The sequence below is a fragment of the Cygnus atratus genome, chromosome 3 (genome assembly GCF_013377495.2).
Source record: "Cygnus atratus isolate AKBS03 ecotype Queensland, Australia chromosome 3, CAtr_DNAZoo_HiC_assembly, whole genome shotgun sequence".
NCBI classification, from domain to species: Eukaryota; Metazoa; Chordata; class Aves; order Anseriformes; family Anatidae; genus Cygnus; species Cygnus atratus.
The window spans coordinates 97,357,804-97,378,972 of NC_066364.1; the positions used below are offsets into that span (position 1 = coordinate 97,357,804).

General features: G+C 41.0%; 2 long non-coding RNA genes across 6 annotated transcripts; one reads left to right on the forward strand and one right to left on the reverse strand.

The window, feature by feature from the left end:
• Positions 1 to 3,213: 3,213 nt before the first annotated feature.
• LOC118253689 (uncharacterized) lies at positions 3,214 to 5,133 on the reverse strand. Its single transcript, XR_004780496.2, has 3 exons — positions 4,879 to 5,133; positions 4,606 to 4,684; positions 3,214 to 3,359 (listed from the first exon to the last, which is right to left on the reverse strand). It is a non-coding gene; the product is annotated as an uncharacterized LOC118253689 (long non-coding RNA).
• LOC126913246 (uncharacterized) lies at positions 3,678 to 20,277 on the forward strand. 5 transcript variants are annotated; one of them, XR_007708038.1, is made up of 6 exons: positions 3,678 to 3,825; positions 9,511 to 10,341; positions 11,286 to 11,433; positions 14,732 to 14,799; positions 18,938 to 19,040; positions 19,358 to 20,277. It is a non-coding gene; the product is annotated as an uncharacterized LOC126913246 (long non-coding RNA). The 5 variants fall into 5 exon arrangements; XR_007708039.1 differs by lacking the exons at positions 18,938 to 19,040; positions 19,358 to 20,277 and adding exons at positions 17,478 to 17,844; positions 17,955 to 18,768; XR_007708040.1 differs by lacking the exons at positions 18,938 to 19,040; positions 19,358 to 20,277 and adding exons at positions 17,694 to 17,844; positions 17,955 to 18,761.
• The last annotated feature ends 892 nt before the right edge of the window (positions 20,278 to 21,169 follow it).

Genomic DNA, 21,169 nt, shown 5'->3' on the forward strand with positions numbered 1-21,169 from the left:
CTCATGATGAGAGACCAGTGACATCTACCTGCTGTATAACTGTTCTGTGAGGTGCAAAAAGGCTCCCTGTGCAAGTACACAGAGGTAAGCACAACCTAGTCTGTAAAAAATTTATTTCCCTTGTCCCAAAGAGATTATTTTCCTCTCCTACCCCCATGTGGTTTCTAAGGCCTAGTTTAAACACATACAATGACATAAGATACATAACTATTTTCCATACATGGCATTGGTTGTTCAGCAGGAAGCATTCATTGCTTTAAGACAGTACTGAAAGAGATTCTGTTCTGCACTCCAAAAGAGAAGCAGACAGGATTATCTTGTGTCACATCCTTCTTCTATTAGTCAAATGGTGAGATCAGACATCTGAGTTGTTTCAGTCTATGACCTTACCCCATGCTTCCTGACAGATCTCACAGCTTTTCTTTTGTCTCTAGTTTATATGCAGGATCCCCCAGTCCCTGTAACAACCTGCATTCTTTCTTGATCTTTTTCCTAGTATCTTGGACCTTTGGGAGGTCGCAACCTTGCCTTGGTTTCTGTGTGGCTTCTGTGTGACTGTCTGGATCCCTCCACTGAAGGTGCTTAAAGGTATTCATGGCCTTCTCCAATGTTTCTTGCTGCTATTCAACCTATACAGTGCTCTTTTAACTTGCATTCTTCCTGTATGCCTCCAGAAGCAGAACAGCAGTCTCTAATGTGACACTGACACTATGGCCCTTTATAGCAACCAGTGGTTTACACATTTGTCATTCAACTCACAATCTGCTTTACTATCTCTGTCATCTTACCATTGCTTTTTCGTTCTCTAACATGCTTAATTTTCTTTAGGCTCAGCAGCTGCTGCCAGAATTTTCACTGAAAACAGTTTTCAGATTCCCCCTCATGCTCTCTAGCAAGGAATGTCAGTAGCTCTTTTTTTTTTTTGGTCTCCTGTTTCATGGTATAATATAGTTTTCCTTCTAATTTCCTTTCTAATTGCTTCTGCATTTTCCTTTAACAGTCCGTGATCTCCAGCAGCATGTGTTATGCCCCATGAAATTTGGACACTCTGTGACTTCATTATTTCAAGCATCCTTGTAAGCCATACCCAGCAGTTGTAGCCTTTCTTTATGTGATTGCATTCAGAAACATCCTCCTGTGTTAGCTGACTGTCATGTATCCCCAGCAGTTCTCATCCTTCTCTGTTTTTTATCATTATCCTGAGGCCCAATGCTTGCATTTCGTAGCATTGTGAGGCTTTCTCAAACAGCTCTGTCATGGTGACATCTCCTCTGTTTTTCTGTATTACCATGACACCTTTCTTGACACAGATATCTTGTTCAACTTCCCTGATGTCCCACAGCACTACACAGCTTTTTTTCTACAACCTCAGCAACTTTTGTGGTTCTCCGATATCCCCTGACTGTTATCTGTCTTTCTTTGATCTTTCCCAGATGAACCACAACACTCTCTTACCATCACTCACCATATCATCTATGATCTTCACAGGCACCTCTGGCTCATTAATGGTTATTTCCACACTTTTCAAAAGTTCGACTCAAAACATTTTCACTAATCTAAAAATGTTAACAAATATTCAGCCAAAAAGACTTCATTATAAAGCAGCAATTCAAACATTCACTTTGTTTCTTGGATAACATTTTTTTTAAAGAAAATACATATCTGTCTCAGTGAGTTTTGAGAATAGGACACTGTTACAGCATTTGCAGAAGTGTATATCAGTAGTCTGAGCCTCTTCAATAAGTGACTAAGCAAGGTGTCAAAGGTTTTATATCATGATTAGCTTGCCCAGCATGTAAAGACCCTACAGAGATGAAGACTGGCAACGCTGTTGAAAACTTGATCCGTAATAGCAGTGCCTTTTCTTCTCTTTAATAAGGTGGATATTGCTGTTCAATGCAAATCAGCCTAGTAATCAACCTAGTAATATTTGTAAAGTACTTGAAATATTTGGGTGACTGGTACTATAGAAATTTAGACTGTTGCTGTTCTTATACATATGTATTCTTAGACATCTTTACCCATAAAAACTAACAAGACAATTTTGAGTTGGCTACGGTTTGGCAATTTTTACTTGCCTGCTAGTTGACCTCAAAACCTGTTTGAGGTTCAAAGTTTTAAAACAGAAAAAAGAAACATTCTGAACTTTGTGAGGCTGTGGAATTGGCTTCATTCTGATATCACTCCTTTTGAAAATAGATGAGCAAGAAATAACGCTAATTACATTTCTTATCAGATATTCAAGTAGTAGCATCATCATCACCAGACTCATCTCTGTTGGTATAGTGTAAGCTAACTGCATCCATTCTACATGGATATCATTACAGAGTGAATATTTCTTCATAAAAATTCCAACTCTTGGCCATGTTTCTATACTTCAAATCTCTCCCTGTTTCCAGTGCTTTGATTCCAGTAAGAATCCTAAAATAAGTTTAAATAAGTTTGTACCTGTAGCTTGTCATGTGCAAACATGCACGCTTGTTCCTGGTTTCTACTAATAAGGATTATAAAAAATGATACAGTAGTGCATTACAGTTTTATTTAGTTCCTTAGTCAACCATGCTTTTAGTTATTCCCAGCATTAGACACCATGTTTAACTGTGTAAGGGCTGCATTACTTTTTTTCCTTTACTGCTTGAATTCTAAGGCAGTCAACAGTACTTCAAATATGGATTTATTACTGCTTACATAACCACTGAACTGCAGGGAAGGGAGGATGAAAATGTTACTGAGTGCTGGGATCAATTTCTTTTCACATGAAAGCACTGTTTAGCAGAAGAGGAAGAAACTGAACCTGGTGCCAGCTATTTTTGCACTAGCCAAGTCCTGTAATCAGAACTGCATGGGGACTGTGCTAACTTAACTCTGCAGTAGGGTAAGGTTAGCTTAAGCTTGCATATATATGCTTCCACAGGCCCCTGGTCCATCCCTTCCTCTCCCTTCCGTTTCCCCTCCTCAGCCTTTTCTGCGGCAAATGCAGAAGCCATCTCAGCCAGGTGGACATCATCAGGTGAGGTCTGTGATGGTCACTGTGTGACTGTGCTGCCGAACCTAGCTCAGCGACGGATCCAAATTCAATCATGGCATAGCTGAATATAAATCAGATTTTTATCTATCTATCTATTTATTTAAAAACTGAACTGGATCTGGCATCTTTTCAAACATGCAAGTTTTCAGAGGAAGAGAAGAACAATATATATTGAACATAGTTTCTATTACTTTTGCATCAGGTAGATGTTTGGTTTTTATTTTCATTCTTTCCCAGTACGAATTTCCCTGGAATGAAGGATTCCCCTGTGAGTGCTGAGTGGGCATGACTGGCTTCTTTCCAGATACAGGCTGTCATTTTAGCGTGCAGGCTGGAAAATAACCACAGAATAACTTAGGTTCAAACGGTCCTCCAGAGGTAATTTGGTTCAAACTCTGTTCCATCCAGCACTAATTAGATCAGACTGCTCTCTGATAATGCTTCTCAGGTAGATGGCCCATGGAGAAAATAAAGCCTTCAAGTTTGGATCAGAAAAACATTTCTTAAACTTCTTGTAAGCATAAGCCTCTCCTGAATCATTTGTCTCCTCAAGAATTTCCTGAGCGCAGCACTTCTTCCCAGACTAGGGAACAACTAACCACCTCTAACTGATAGCAACAGCTCAAATTCTTCTGAGGGGAGGGAGTTAGAACTGATTATAATTTACTTGCTTGAAGTGCGAATATCCATTTCTCCGCCTTGGAAGAACTGCACTGCAGTGAGCAGTTAGATAAGCTTGCATAAGTACTTGCAGCCAGCTCTCACGACCATGTCCTGGAGGAAATGAGCATCACCTAGTAAGCAGATCATTCGGGTTTCCCTATCTTGCTTTGATACTACATTTCTTCTTTCTGTGATTTACCTAAGTTTATGGTTCATACTTCTTAATTAAGAAATATATTTTTTTCTCTCTTAAATGTGACTCTTTTTGGATCCTCTTTCACTGGGAAGTATACTCTGAGCTGTCTTTGATCTAGCACTGGGTAGCTGTCAGAATCAGAGAACTGCTCTTTAAAGCAGGTTGAACGTAGGCATTGCAAAATTAAGGCTTTTATTCATCTTGTTTTGTAGTTTGCCACATGGCTGATGTAATGGCATTACCTCTAGCAATGCTCATTCTGCCTTTAGCCTCGGTACTGATATTGCTAACAATAAGTGAGAAATCTATTTCTGTGAGCATTGTGTGACAACTGGCTAAAGTGATACAAGCCGCTGAACATATCTATGCTAGACTCAGAATAATAATTTAAAGCAGGAAGTCTCCACATTTAAATAGCAAGAACACATTAATCTGGACTAAATTTTTGTCCTTCAGCTTCAACTTTGTATGACAACTGTCCACTCTAAATAGCATTCGAATGAAAAAGAAAGGAAGACGTCCCTCATAACTGTACTTTCAGTCACCCTTCGAATGGTGTTGGTTCAGCCATAATGTGCAGCCTCTCCGAAATACACATATTGTCTGTTCTCAGCGTCCGCAGTGTTATGAAGCAGTTGGGAAAAGAAAGTGAAGCATAACTTCTCCAAATGCAGCTAGAGGGGAGGGAGAAGTATTAGAGAGACCTGGATATAATTACCTGAGCTGGAGCTCAGCCAGGAAAGCGCTGATCTAAAGAACAGGGAAGTCCTGACTCTGCACGAGGGATCCAGACAAATCTGAAAAAAAATAAAATACAAATGCAATAACAGAAGTGGGATTTGAGCATCTGGGAAAATGTTTGAGAGAGTGAACGAATACAAACTAAGGCCTCTAGGGAGTGTGGTAGGAAACAAAAGGAGCAAGATCAAGAACAGAGGAATATAATGGTAACATACATGGCATTGACTGTCTTATAATCAGTCAATCCTACCTGGTAAAACTATCAGCATCCTGTACATGATCTAAGAGAACTAAAGTCTTGGAGTTCGTTTAACCCTCTACCCAAGCCGAACTACATGAACACAGATGAAAATAAGGCAAGTTATCTCTGTTATGCTCTTGAATAGCAATGAATAAGAACTGAGTCAGACATGATAACTATAGTAAATTTTTAACATAGCACCAGGTTAATTAGCCATCATTAAAGGAAAGCTTGTGCAGGAAGAAGGATTTCTCTCTGCTGGGCTATTCCCCGACTAAGGAGACCTGGTCTCTGACTGGAAGAATTTTACCCTTAATTCCACAGTCCTTAAAGGGTGTTTATAGGGAAGGTGGTTCAGAGGACAAATGTTAAGGAAAGGAGGGGGATGGATGAACTTGAGGAAATCCAAGCAGGGTAGCATAAGGGATTTGAAACTATGCATACTTCTCACTGGCAATTTTGTTTTGTTTTGTTTTGTTGGCTTGATTTTGTTTGTTTGTTTTTGCTTTGTTTAATTTTTACTTTCTCTGAACTCTTTTTTTTTCTTTTTTTCCTCTCAGCTCATTTGTTTTATGCCAAGAGGCTTATTTGTCTTTCCTGGCTTATTTGTAGTGCATCTGGATTTAAACATCCTGATAAATCAGTTCCTCTGAAGACTGCGATCTAAAAATGAAAGTTAGGATGGATTTTGACCTAATTTAAACAGTTATACATCTGATGAAGTAAAGCTTAGCCATTGTCTTCTACTGAACATAGTATTTTTAGAATTGGTAGTTCTTCCATTATTTTTATCTGTCTGAATGTATTTTTCAATTGTATATTTTTTGCTTCTTTAGTATCACGTCTGCTTACTGTGCTTTAGAAGACAAATATAAGCCAGGGTCACAGTGCAAGTTCAGACTACATTCAGACCACAATGCTGCATTTCTCAGCACCTTACAGGATTTGGCATTTCATTTTTTTTTTTTAATTTATTTAATTATTGAACACAGAATGAGAACAGATTCATCTTGGTCACTATTCTAATATGACTGGCTTGGAATCTAAAAAAATAAATTTTGAAGACAGCTTTGCTTCTGATCTTAGGAAGAACACTGATGGGAATTAGTTAGGCACTGCTACTTGAAAAAAAGAGATAGATAATTAGAATCCAAGTTTTAATCATGCCGCCTCTGAAAGCAAAACAAAATCAGTAACAATCTGAAATCAAGTCCCTTGCTACTTCTCACTTTAGTAAGAGGATGCTCAATTCCCACAAATGCCAAGAGCGTTTCTCAGAACTGAGAGAAGAGCTCTACTGAATTTTGCTGCAGCAGCTACAGAAGTTGCTACACTGGGCTGCCTGCTCTGCTGCTCTGCTGGAGGTTACCACCACCCGAGCAGTGTTGGCAGAAAAGACCTCAATTACACCTCAGTTTCTTCACAAAAAGCCTGTTTGTCTACTTAAAATCACCTCAGTGGGATTTCACCTGTGTGTCACTAGCTGCAGAGCTGTCTGGCATGGTTTTGATTATGAGCTGATACCAGCTAATGCAGTGTAGTATCTTCTGTGGAGTGGCTTACTGATTTCAGATGAGCTCCTAGTGACAATTAGTACTGCTTTGCCACTAACTGGGTGTGGTGGTTTCATACTGATGGCTAGCTAAGCTCCACCACACTGTTCTCTCGCTCCCCCTCCTCAAAAGAACAGGGGAAGAAAATAGGAGGAAAAAAGGCTCATAGGTTGATGTAAGGAACAGTTTATCATAGAATCGTATCATAGAGTGGCTTGGGTTGGAAGGGACCTTAAAGATCACCTTGTTCCAACCCCCTGCCATGCGCAGGGATGCCACCCACTAGATCAGGTTGCCCAGGGCCCCAACAACCTGGCCTTGAATGCTTCCAGGGATGGGACGTTAAATGTAATTAAAGGGAAAAAAAAAAAAAAAGCAAACAAAGAACAACACCCCCCCCCAAACAACAACAACAACCAACAAAAAATATCAAAACAAACAAAAAAACAAAAGACTGTGCGGAAGCAATGGCAGAAAATTATTCTTCCCATCAGCAAGTGATGTTCAGCTGCATTTTGGGGAGCATGGTCCCAATACACAGAGCAGTTGTTTGGGAGGACAGGCAGTATAATGAGAGCCCTCTTCTTCTTCCCCTTCCTCAGCTTTCATTGTTGAATGTGATGCCATATGGCATAGAACATCCCTTTGGTGAGTTTAGGTCAGCTGCCCTGGCAATGTCCCCTCCCCACACACCTCTTGCCCACCCCCAGCCTTCTGGCTTTAGGGAGGGTGTTGGAGAGACAGCCTTGATGCTGTGCCAGCACTGCTCAGCAATAGACAAAACATTGGTGGGATATCAATGCTGTCCTAGCGACAAGTGCAGAGCACAGCACTATGTGGGCTGATGTGGGGAAAGTTAACTCCATCCCAGCCAGCCCCAGCACACAGGGCAGTAAGAGCAGGAAGGACAGAGGCTGAGCAACCACTGAACACTCGCTTATAAAATCACTACTAAAATGGCAACAGATTATTCAAGTGGGATGAATAATGGGAGAAAAAGAGTTGTGCTTTTATTGTCAGATGTACAAGGCCCAAGTGCCACATCAGTGGTGCTTCGGTCTTTTGTTATCTCTGAAGATACGAGAATTGCTCTTGGCCTCAACTCAGTCTACCACCTGCCACTAGAGCAAGAAGCTATCATCAGCTTTACACATCTGGAGTTCAACATCAAACTCCAGGCATGACAGCTCTAACTAACTGATGTTACTCTTGTCCTTTACTACAGCTGGAGGCCCGATGTTTAGACATCTATTTTCTCAATATGTTATTCACCTTCCCTCTGACTACAAGCAAAATACATTTGCCCAGCAAACTGCTTGCAATTGCTCTAGGATCTGCTGAGCTCCTGCCTTTCTGGTGTGCTGTTGAAAATCAAATTATATAGGTTTAGCAACATAACTATAATTAGGGTCAATGGAAAACTGCGGGTAGGGTAATACTGTGGATTCTGCAATTTTTACCACGTTGCTCCATAATAGGGCAATACCCATTAATTTTATTGCTCCACAGTGCATTAACACTGTCAATAAAACATCCCCTGCTTCCTGCAGTGGAACTGGCCTTTCAGTGAGCACATTGCCAAGGCTGGCCTCAGTTTACAGTAATCCGCAAGTGGGCCCAACTGCGCTCCTCCTGAAGTCAGTGGCAAAGCTCCTATTCACTTCAGCAGCAGCTGCCTGGGCAGGCCTAGGCAGAGAAAATAGGGATGGATAAGGGAGCAGAGCTGACAAGAAAAGAAGGCAGGTTATCGTGTTTCATTATAATCTCTGCAGTTATCACCTGATCTCATACTGATATTATCAGGAGGTTTATTCATAGATTAAAATTATGTTGTAACTAAAATTTGATCTATATTTATTTTCTTTTTCTCCATCACACAAAGAAAATCTGTCCTCTAGGCTACTGCTACTTCTGGGCTCTTGAGTTCCTCCTCTTCCTCCTTCAATTTTCTTCTGCTTTTCCATCATGCGCCCATGCACATCTTTCATCCATTGCCGCTTCTTGGAGTTTTTCATTCTCTACCCCTCTACTGTTCCAATTCCCAAAATAATTAGATGTCAACTGGCTAATTGCTGACTGTATTGTACCATTACTGGTCCTTTCAGGCAGGAGAATACAACTCTTGAGATCATTCTTTCAGGATGTCAGCAAACTTGGGTAGATGTCGTAAGACTGATGTCATAGTTGGAAGGCTGCCCAGAATCAGGTTAAAATTAAAAAAAATCAAGTTTGAGCTCTTGTGACTATAGAGGTGGTCTGAATACGTCATACAGGTTCAAACAATTACAAAGATAATGCAAGATCCAGGCTTCATTCCTTGTGACACAAGAGGGAAATAAAAATGGAAATGAAAAAGGAAAAAAAAAAAGTGAGCTAATTGTGGGAAAGAAGTACAGAAACTGAGATGGAAAGGAAAACAGGGATGGAGAAGGGGAAGAAATATAGAATGCTCCTATTTCTACTGGAAAAGGGTAAGGGTGAGCTTAAACTAAATAAAAGAAATAAAATCCTAAGTAGTGAAGAAAAAACAAAGAAGGATGACTAGTAAAATAGTAAAATAAGCTGGGGATTGTGGCTGAATTTAATTCTGGCACTGCAGAGAAAAGTTCCAGCTATTGAATTACAGTCTAGATTCTTTAGATTGCAGAGTTGTAAGTGAATGGATTGGCTCTCTTATGTGCTTACACAACACCCACTGACTTAGGGACTATGACCACATGAATGCTTACCAATGCTAAGAATAAAAGGTTGAAGTAATTCCTATGCACCAGATGACTTGGAGGAACCTCTGCGTGAGGTGGCAGAAATAAAGACTGTATTAAAATGCAAGTGGTCAAAACAGATGAGCAGTGGCTGCAAGGTCAACATCAAATCCTGTATTTCCTGTTTTCTTAAGGCTTTGACATTGCACTCACCGTCCTTTAAAACTAGTTTTTATGTATATATATTCTTATTTTTACATTATTAATAATAATTTTTGTATATGATATATATATTATAATATCATAGCTTTTTAAGGAGATAAAATTGATATCCTTTCACGTGTTACCAGCATGTGTTTGGTTCATTGGATGGGTTGGAATTCCAGATCCACAGACTGGAGCAGAGGTCCATGGAGGAGGCTGCGGCCCATGGAGAGCCCCCGCAGGAGCAGGCCCCAGGCCGGAGCTGCAGCCCGTGGAGAGGAGCCCACGCAGGAGCAGGGGGTCTTGAGGGAGCTGCCGCCCACCCATGGGGGACCCGTGCTGGAGCAGTTTGCTCCTGGGGGATGGACCGTGTGGTACAGAGCCGTGTGGGAGCAGTGCTTGAAGAGCAGCAGTCCACATAGGATCAGTTCGGGAAGGACAGCATCCCATGGGAGGGACCCCATGGTGGAGCAGGGGTAGAGAGTGACCGTGAAGGAGCAGCGGAGACGAAGCATCAGGGACGGACCACAGCCCCCATTCCCCGTTCCCCTGCGCCACGAGGGAAGTAAAAGAGGGTGGATGGGGAGGAAGGTGCTTTTAGTTTGCTTTTAGTTTCTCACTGCTTTAGTCTGCTAGTGATAGGCAAATTAATTTCCCTATGCTGAATCTGTTTTGCCCTTGACGATAACTGTTGAGTGATCTCCATGTCCTTATCTCAACCTGTGAGCCCTTCTTTTTCTTTTCATCATATTTTCTCCCCCTTTTCCTTTGAAGATGGGGATTGAGAGAGCAGCTGTGATGGAGTTTGGCTGCCCAGCAGGGTAAAAACAGCACAGTGTTAGTTCTAGTTTCCCTTACTCCCTGGTACCTTGCCACAGGGATGCCCCCCATATTTTCCTACACAGCTCTTCATCACATAACACAAGTTTAATCTGAGCATGTCCATTCTTGACGGAACAAATGCAAAACAATTTTCAGAAGTTTCAGAAGGCTTGTTCTATGAACAGCAAAAGGTAACTCCTTGATATTAGCATTCGTGATACCTTCTTCATATTTTTAGCATATGGATATTCTGGGATTAAAAAAAAAAAAAAAAAAGAAAGGCTGTAAACTTTTTTTAAGGCAAAATGGTATGCTTTTCTCCTGACTGGGTTACTTTGGCTAGAGTTTTGCAGAAGTATTGAGGTGAGATAAATACCCCGAATGGTAAATTTCAGGCATCACAGTTGATACTTGCCAGTGTTCTAAGTAGCTGAAAACAGTGACTTAAATGGAAAGCATAAAAACCTCAGCTACAGGAAGCCTCATGTTCGCTATCCATAATATCACAACATACTTTATAAAATAGCTACATTTACTTTGTAAATTCCAGGAGAAGACTTCAGTTCACCTTAAACACGTTTACTTTCTCAGCCTTCTTGGGAGGGTGAAGTTACCATCAGGCATGCAGAGGCAGTGGCACGGAGGATTTGGAGAATGCATTCAGAGTCCCACAGGAGAAATGGGAGGGAGTACCAGGCCCTGCATTATCTTCAGTGCAAGTCTTACGCTTAATACCATAATTCTCTCTTTGTGGTGCCAACTGATTTAATGAATTAGCAGTAACTGAAGTATAGTGTGTGCATTACAGTTGTGCCAGGGAATGCAGTCATCCACCAGTGAGGTTGTCTTGTGATATACATTGCCCATACACACACAGTTCTTTTCCCAAAGACTTTCATAATCTAGGATTCTGTTTACTGTTTTATCAGTTATGCTAACAATTAATTCACATACGACAGAGCCCAACCTACTCAAAGATCCTTAAAATTGCAGGATCATGGCCTAAAAGATTAAGTTAAAATTTAACTCATAACAGTTTTTGCTTAATTCACATCACCAACTTATTTATCATTTAACACGTGACCATGACTGTCTTTGATTTACATATAAACAGAAGACTTTTTTTTTTTTCTAGTTATCCTGATGTCCCAAGGCTATGCATGTGTACATAGAATGTATGTAAAGGAAAGGAGCTCTGTTTTCCAAGTGCAGAAAGGAAATGATTCTGACTAGAAGCATACGTCATCAGCATCGGCATCCCTTGCCCTTTGTTTCCAAACATGGTAAAGTGCAATAAAGCTGTTTGTGGGTTATAACATGACATCACGTAAGAAGACACAGTTCTAATCTTTTTTATGCGTATATGTATATAACAATCTCAGTGTGGGCATCCAAAGAATTAAGGGTTATGAAATACCAGGCAACAGCAATGTATAAAAGGTAAATGACACATAGCAAAGGAATCTCCTTTCAAATCACATAGCACATGAAACCGTTCTGGTCTGTGACAAGTACACCACTAGATTTTTTCCATGTTTATCCAAAGTAGCTTAGTAAGCATATCATGCATTCCATTCACTGAGTCTGTGTACAAAAATACAGAGTATGATGACCCTAAGCAATGTCTGTAGTGCCAGTAAGCTTGTCAAAAAGGGCGACTGGCTGTAAACTGTTTATTTCAATTAATTTTTATAACAGAAGTGATAGAAATAGCTCCTATTCAAGTACAGCTATACAACTGTTATTTCAGTGCAGTTATGTGCGTGCAACTTTGTTATAAAAAGAGGTAAGAGCTATGCACATCACACGTTCTGTGAGCTAATGAGACTTCAGGAAAGGTTGTCAAGAATGGCATAAGGCAGATCTATTATTTTCAATTTAGAACCAATGCATTTATCTTTTCTGTTTGCTAAAAAGGGCAGTTTCATTTTTTTTCTTTTTTTTCTTTTTTTTTTCCTTTTTCTGGTGACTGAAAGGAAAAAAAAAAGTAATGCAAGATGCAGGCTTCCTTCTGTCCCATATGTCTTAAGTGTACAAAGCTTTTTTTAGAGAATAGCTTTCTTTCAGGGCAAACTAGTTCTTACTAAAAATAATTCTTATGAGATCAGATAAAACGAGAGGCATGTTCCTGGCAGATACTGGTCCCTTATTTACAAAGAAATAAGGCTAACTCAGCCTAATCCAGGCCTATGATACAAGGAGGGAGCTGAAGAACCTTCCCTGTTGCCTGGGACCTTGGTTGACAGCCCGAGAGCTATTTTGGTTGCTTTTGTCTACCAGCATTGGAGATGTGAAACAGAAGCAAAAGGGCCAGTACAAACACCTCCCCCAGCCTGCCCTAGCCTGTGGGATTGGCCACAGAGACAAGCACAGCCACATCCTAGAGATTTCCAAAAGGCACAGGGATGATCTGCAGACCCAGTTTGGATTCCTGAGCCTTTTGCAGATGGCTGTGAAATCACTTTAACATGGTATGTCTCTCTACTTCCCTAACGTGATCTACAACAACAAAACACAATATAATCCCTTAGATTCGTAAGACCAACCTGGATGCGCATCTGTTTAATTTAAAAAATTCAGGTGCCACTACTACAGAGCTGGAAATATGGTAAAGACTGTCTACCTTCATGGAGCTCATTTTCCCTCCAGTAGGTCTTGGGGTTGCATGCTGCATGAAAGCCAAATTGAGATGGCTTTCTAATGTTTGCGTCCTCTTGACTTTGAACTTCAAGATTCTGTCTCCCCTTCCTTCATAGAAATGTCTTCTCTCAAGTCTTTAATATTGAACAGTGCCAGATTCCCTCTAATTTCTGGCCTTGTGTAGTATTTTCAATATTTTTAGCCTGTTACTGTGTAGACCACAAGCCCCTGAGACAGGGCTTGTGTCATATATATAACAAAATGCTCAGTAATTATTTATGATTTTTCATGGGTTGGGATTGCAGCACTTATATACATTATTTAATAACAGATATGGACCACAGTTGTTAAGCAGACAGAAAGATCCATATTGTCAGGAGGACTGAAGGTGATGTCTCAGCTTGCACGTGTTGTCAGATAACTACATCTGTACACAAACATACTGCACATGTACGTTCAAATGAAGTCAAAGCATACTAGTCACCTTTTATTTGATTAAATATTTGTTCATGCAAAGCATTCTGAATTGCTTATCCACATAATTACTGGAATGGTATCAAACTACCTTACTTGTAATTGTGTGGTCTGTTTTTGCATGTAGTATTCTTTACTCTTCACATAAGAGTGAAACAGAAAGGTTTGAAAAGGGTTAGGATCTTTTCCCCCAAATAATGTATTTCCTTATAAAGAATTCATTGACTTAATGTATTAGAAAAATATCCCATGTTCAGGTTAATTTTATTTTTGAACTAGAAGATGAATCCCAGAATCCAGTTGTTCATTTGTAATTCAGCACTGAGCTAAAGAAACAAGAGCAGAAAATGCATAGTTGTAAATCATGCTAGCAGCCACAGAACAATATAATGCTGAGCAGCCATTTTAGGTCTTCAGTTTCTTTATACCCTTTCCACATAATGAAGCCTGCTAAATGAATCCTTATGGGAATCATTCATGAAGTTTGTGTTTTCTACATGAAATTCCATGTACAAGAGATTAATTTTGCAAAGTAAACGGTTTGTATTCTACAAGAATTAGTTCAAGGTACTTTTTTATTGTGTGCTAGATGTAACAATAGTATTATCCTCTTAAGAAAATGTAAACTCATTCTTCCTGGAAAAAAAAAAAGAAAAAAGAAAAAAGGAGAAATATATGTCAGTGGGATTATTTCAGTCAGAAGGAATAAAGGTGGCAAACACAGTTCCTGGTGTATTATATTCAGAAGGATTCTGAGATCATTTATAGCTAGATACGTGAAACATATCCTACCTTCTTCTCTATTACAGAAATTGCTGAAAGAAACAAACTGTTGCTGTTTCATTTCAGTCTTCAAAGTGAAGCTCTAACAGTACATTGAGTAGATGCTCTGCCTAATAAATGTGTGTACTTCTAGCACACTTCTTTTCTAATGCTCTGTTGATGAAATTACCACTTCCTTTCTTCCCCAAATTTGCTTGTGGATAGATATATTATTTTTCTCAGTGGGAAATAATCCAGGTGTCCAATCAACCCAAAGGTTGTGCATTCATTATTTCTATTTAAGTCAATTAGAACAGTGCAGATGCCTCTTCTATTTGATGATTTGCTTCCAGAGAAAGATTAGAGAATTAATTAAAATATACAATCTAATTGAACTGAAATCATAAGATTTTGTTTCTAGGAAACAACTTACAAGTATAAATGAGTCTAGAGTTGTGCATTTATATCTAAGTATAGAATGTATCATTTCAACCCGCTACACCAAACTTTGAATCTGATGTTCGTTTTCAGACTGCTAGTCTAATTTAGTTTCAGAATGGAGAGTACAGCTTAAGATTCCAAGCACCCAGAGACCTGGATGGGGGCGTAGAAGGGTGACATGTGATTTTTGTTTCAGTTAATTTTAGATTTATTTCTGTTTATGAGATCAGTTGTCTATTTCTAAAAGTGTTTTCTTTTTGGCAGACTCCTCAACTGAAAGACTTATTTCGAGATATTTCCTGTTGAGTAACTGATGGTGCTGCTGCTGAGAGGTAAAGGAAGACATACAATGCTGAAGGGAACGTATGGTATTGTCATAGTAATGACAGGCATGAAACGGGAGTGCCAAGATCATAGAATCATAGAATGGTTTGAGTTGGAAGGGACCCTTCAGGATCATCTAGTTCCAACCCCCCTGCCATGGGCAGGGACACCTACCACTAGATCAGGTTGCTCAAAGCCCCATCCAACCTGGCCTTGAACACTTCCAGGGATGGGGCATCCACAGGGCAACCTGTTCCAGTGCCTCACCACACTCATAATAAAGAATTTCTTCCTTATATCTGATCTAAATCTACCCTCTTTTAGTTTAATGCCATTAACCCCTGTCCTATCACTATACTTCCTGAGAGTATAGAGTCCTTTTCCAGCTTTCTTGTAGGCCCCCTTTATGTACTGCAAGGCCATGATAGTCTCCCTGGAGCCTTCTCTTCTCTAAATTGAGCAACCCCAACTCTCTCAGCCTGTCTTCGTAGGAAATGTGCCCAGCCCTCTGATCATCCTTGTGGCCCTCCTCTGGACTTGCTCCAACAGGTTCGTGTCCTTTTTTATGTTGAAGGCCCCAGAGCTGAATGCCATCCTCCAGATGTGATCTCATGAGAGCAGAGTGGCGGGGAGAATCACCTCCCTCGGCTTGCTGGCCTCACTTCTTTTGATGCAGCTCAGGATACGGTTGGCTTTCTGGGCTGCAAACGCACATTGCCAACTCATGTTGAGTTTTTCACCAAGCAACACCCCAAGTCCTTCCCCTCAGGGCTGCTCTCAATTCATTTTCTGCCCAGCCTGTATTTGCGCTTAGGATTGCCCCAGCCCAGAAGCGGGACCTTGCCCTTGTCCTTGTTGAACTTTGTGAGATTTGCACAGGCCCACTTCTCAAGCTTGTCAAGGTCTCTCTGGATGACATCTCTTCCCTCCAGCATGTTGACTGTACCATACAGTTTGGTGTCATTGGCAAATGTGCTGAGGGTGCACTCAATCTCACTATCCGTGTTGCCAACAAAGATGTTAAACAGTGTTGGTCCCCATACCAAGCCCTGTGGACTCCACTCATCACCGGTCTCCACATGGACATCGAACCATTGACCACAAGTCCTTGACTGCAACCATCCAGCCAATTCCTTATCCACTGAGTGGCCCACCCATTAAAACCACGTCTCTCCAATTTAGAGATAAGGATGTTGAGCAAGACAGCGTCAAATGCTTTGCACAAGTCCAGGTAGATGATGTCAGTTGCTCTTCCCTTAGCCACCAATGCTGTAACCCTGTCATAGAAGGCCACCAAATTTATCAGGCATGATCTGCCCTTAGTGAAGCCCTGTTGGCTGTCACCAGTCACCTTGTTATTTTCCATAGGCCTTAGCACAGTTTCCAGGAGGATCTGCTTCATGAGCTTGTTGGGTGCAGAAGCGAGAGTGACTGGCCTGTAGTTCCCTAGGTCTTCCTTTTTTTTTTTTTAAAAAAAAAAAAGGGGGGTTATGTTTCCCTTCTTTCAGTCAGTGGGAACTTCACTGGACTGCAGTGACATCTCAAATATGATGGGCAGGGGCTTAGCAACTTCATCTGCCAGTTCACTCAGGACCCATGGATGTATCTCATCAGGTCCATGGACTTGTGCACCTTCGGGTTCCTTATCTGGTCTCAAACCTGATTGCCTACAGTGGGCAATTCTTCATTCTCCCAGTCCCTGCCTTTGCCTTCTGTGACTTGGGTGGTCTGGCTAGAGCAATTGCTGGTGAAGACTAAGGCAAAAAAGTCATTGAGTACCTCAGCCTTCTCCATATCCTGGGTAACAAGGTCTCCCATTTCCTTTCCCTACTCTTTCTTTTATCACTGACATACCTATAGAAGCCTTTCTTGTTGCCCTTGATGCCTCTGGCCAAATTTAATTCTATCAGGGTTCTAGCTTTCCTCATTCAATTCCTGTCTGCTCTGTATTTCTCTGTATTTCCCCCAAGCTATCTGTCCTTGCTTCCACTCTCTGTAGGCCTCCTTTTTCTTCTTGAGTTTGGCCAGAAGCTGCTTGTTCATCCATGCAGGCCTCCTGTTGTTTTTGCCTGACTTCCTCTTTGTTGGGGTGCATCGTTCCTGAGCTTGAAGGAGGTGATCCTTGAATATCAACCAATATTCTTGGGCCTCTCTTCCCTTCAGCGTTTTATCCCACAGTACTCTACCAAGCAGATCCCTGAAGAGGCCAAAGTCTGCTCTTCCATAGCCCAGGGTAAGGAGCTTGCTGTGCTCCCTCCTTGTTGCCCTCAGGATCCTCAAGTGCACCTTGTCATGGTCACTGCAGCCAAGGCTGCCCTTGAGCTTCACATTCCCCACCAGCCCCTCCTTATTGGTGAGAATGAGGTCCAGCATAGCGCCTCTCCTCGTTGTTTCCTCTATCACTTGGAAAAGGAAGGTATCATCAGTGTATTCCAGGAACCTCCTGGATTGCTTAGGTCCTGCTGTGTTGTCCCTTGAACAGATATCAGCATGACTGAAGTCCCCCATGAGGACCAGGGCTTGTGAATGTGAGGCTGCTCCTATCTGTCTAGAGAGGGCCTCATCTACCTGGTCTTCCTGGTCAGGTGGCTGTAGCAGACCCCCCACTCTAATGTCACCTGTCCCTCAGCTTTCTGTAATCCTGACCCATAAGCTCTCTGTCAGCTCCTCATCCATCCCCATGCAGAGCTCCATGCACTCCAGCTGCTCACTGACATAGAGGACGGCACCTCCTCCTCATTTCCCCTGCCTGCCCTTCCTGAAGAGCCTGTATCCTCCATTCCAACACTCCAGTCATGGGAATCATCCCACCACATCTTGGTAATGCCAGTGCGGTCATGGCCCTGGAGGTGTGTGTACATCTCTAACTCCTCTTGTTTATTGCCCGTGCCACGTGTGTTAGCATAGAAGCATTTTAGCTGGGCCCCCAGTGAAGCTGCCTTACTGGCTGCAGTGGCTGGAACTCCTTTGTGCTGGTCTTCAGGTGCTCTCCTGCTGACCTGTGACCCTCCTCCAGTCTCTGGTCATCTATTGCTGATACTGGCTTCAAACTGGTAAGAGTGCCATGAACTGAAGTTCTCTTCCCCCGGCAACTTTACTGTAAAGCCCTGTTCACCAGCTTGGCAAGCCTATGACCAAAGATGCTCTTCCCCTTCTTTTGCAGATGGACGCCATCAGCCTCCAGCAGACCATGTTTCTCAATTTGAGTCTCATCGTCTAAGTAATTGAACTCCTGACTGTGGCACCAGTCTTGTAGCCATTTCTTGATTTGCCAGATTCAAATGGCTCTTTCAAACCCCCTTCGTTTGACTGGGAGGACTGTCGAAAAAGCTACTTGCACTCCTGAGTCCCTTACTGCTGCTCCTGGAGCTGTGTAATCCTTCTTGATACTCCTCAGGCTGCTCCTGGTTGTATCAACGGTGCCCATGTGAAAAAACAACAGGAGCAGATCTTTCCTTCCATCTCAGAGCAGCCTAACAAGCAGTGCAGGGAGAAAATGCAGCATACAGTATGATCAGACCTATCCCTCCAGCTTATTGTGTGAGCTCTGTTGCCGTGTATTCTGAATGAGGATTGTAATTTGTATTTCATGTGATCATAGGTTCTAATCCTTCCCCTTTCATATATAAAAAATTCCCACTCAGACTTTGCAAATGATCTATGTTTGGTTAGCACAGGGTTTCTTCATCATTTATTTCCATTGTGCTAAAGACACCAGCAGAATTTTGTATGATACTCCCATTTGGACAAAGCTGTGGCAAAGTGAGATGGCGGCAAATGTTCTCTCCTTTAAGGTGAATATTCAGAAATCTTGACATTTTGATGAATTCTGTTGTAGCACCTGGAAGACCACTCTTCCCAACCAAGCATTCTTTTGTCTTCCTTTACTAATGATCACTGCTGTGCAATTATTCTAGTTTCTGCTCCTATCTAAAACTCCTGCCCAATTTCACAGCTGTAATAATAAATTTAATATTAAATAAATAGGTTTTGTTTGTTTGTTTTTTACCTAGTAACAGAAGAAGAGACAATGAGATGCAACACTGGACAGTTAAGATGAATCTTTTTTTATTGTGCTGTGGATGTTCTGCTCTTAATTTAAGTCCTTTGAACACATTTACACAAGCCTTTTCCTGGTGCTTATAGGTTCTTCGTGTACTTGCTGTAAAGAATGCGGTAGCTGGATGGAAATCATCAGACAAATGAGGTCAGAATCTCAGGAGAGTATGCCCGCAGAACTTGGAACTTGGTAGGTAAAAACGAGGTTATGGAAAGTTCTTAGCTTTTGAGGAAAACCTCTTGCAAAGTATTTAGCGAATGCACATAGTAGGATATAGGAATAGAAACATGCTTGTGGCTACTTGAGAGCTGTCGGAAACCAGTAAGACGTGCAAAAGGTGAAATTTGAGAGAAAAATGTTTATGAAGCTCATCCGTTTTGTGAATTGCAGCTAACTTCACAAAATTCTTAGAGGACAAATAAAAACTCCAGGGCAGTCTCTTGTGTGCTTATTTAATGTAATTAATTAATGCATTTTCAAACCACTTTTTTTTTTTTCCTGTGCAGAGGGATTTTAATTATAGCATAAGAATCATATGTAATTGGTGTAAGAGATGTTCACATAAATGGAAATCTGAGCTGCTATGTTTGAAACTAAAGGAAAGAAGAAATGCCCTACTGGAAGACGGGAGCTTATGTGAGTCAACTTAATCTGATTTGTGTGTGCTAAAGGTCTGGCTCATTCAGAAAACTCAGATACTGCCTGTAACATGTAAAACAGCCTCATGTTGTCATGGGCAAGACCATAAGGTAGAGATAATGAGGATATATTTCCTTGTTTTTATGAGGTCAGATATCAATTAAGAAAATAACCAGAAAACACTACAAATCAAAAGCTTTATAGAGTAAATCACTCAGATGCTCAAGCAGAAGTCCCATGTCTGAGACCCTCCTGCAGTATGTACCCACTTGGTCTTCCAGAAAAAAACTGCTTCAGACTTTCCTCAGGGATCCGGATGTAAGTGGAATGAAGAACACCTCTTACTTAGTCAACATATGAATGGAACCAGTAATATGTTTTCTATGGTAAAATATCATAGTCCTCTGTAAAAGTTACTGGCAAGGGTTCCAAAGCATCACTTTTAGTCTCATTTCATGTAGGTTTCAAGGCATCACCTCTAACTTTGACCTGGTATGATCTGATTCATGTATAAAATCCTCGTATAATTCCTTGGGCTAGTAGATCTGTGCTTTAGCTAGTTCCTGTCCCTTCCCAAGCACAGACTGCAGCAGCTTCCAGCCTAAGTTACCACAAGCCACAAAGGATCATTTTAAAGCAGCGATCCCAGCACTTTGGTGGGATGTGGAGCCACATCCACCTTACCTTTTCAGCTGTCCTCCAAACATGCCATCTATTCCAGATTACAGAGAAGTGCACGAAGTAAACAATGTGTTTTTTTGTCAAATGAAGCTTGTAATGTGTTTCTTTTTAAACTTCTTTTGAGCTTCCATGAAGTTAAGAGAAGGAGGGATGATGTATAGCAACTATAATGAAATAAATAGCTGGCCTGTTTTTTTGGTTTTAAAACCTAAATTAAAACAATAAATGCAAAGCTCATCTCTACAAAGACAGACTGACTTTGGTATTATATTTCTTCTAGAATCAATCTTTGAATAATGGTCTCTGAAACACTATCATGTTATTTCTTGAAAAGAATACAGCACAAGCATACGTAGATCCGTATCTTGTTCTTTTCACAGCAAAAAGACAGATTAATTCCTACTGGATTTTATAATTTTTAGCATCATAATCTCATCGCCTTTTTCTAAAATAACATTTCTTTTTCTGATCTTGTTCCCAGTCATTACTTCAAGGACCATGCAAGGATTTCCCTTGCTGCTGGGCCCTTGCAAATCTTGCATTGCTTCTTATTCAGTTCTGCACCTCTTCTGAAAAGGCTTCTCATCTTTTTTTTTTTTTTTTTTAATACCATCTCTGTCAGATGCTGATGGTTATGGTTGCTACTGACTTACAGTGGTTCTAAAACATGAACAGGTAAGAGATGGAAGGCTTTTTATTTCTTTGCAGATAAGCCAATATCCTAGTTGTAAAGTTGTTTTAATAATAATAATTTCAAACATTACAAAGCTGGCACTTCCCCTCCACCCACTGGTGTAGTCACAGCAGAATGAATGGTTCATTGTTACAAGAATCATTTCACTGCACAAGGCAACATCTATTTGCAATTAGAGGGTTAGAAATGTTCAGCCAATCATGACAATTAAATAAAATGATTGTCTGAGCATCCCTTAGAGCTTTGTTATAAATCAGCCTTTCTTCACACAGTTGGTGCTACCTGCATTTTGTTATATACCCAC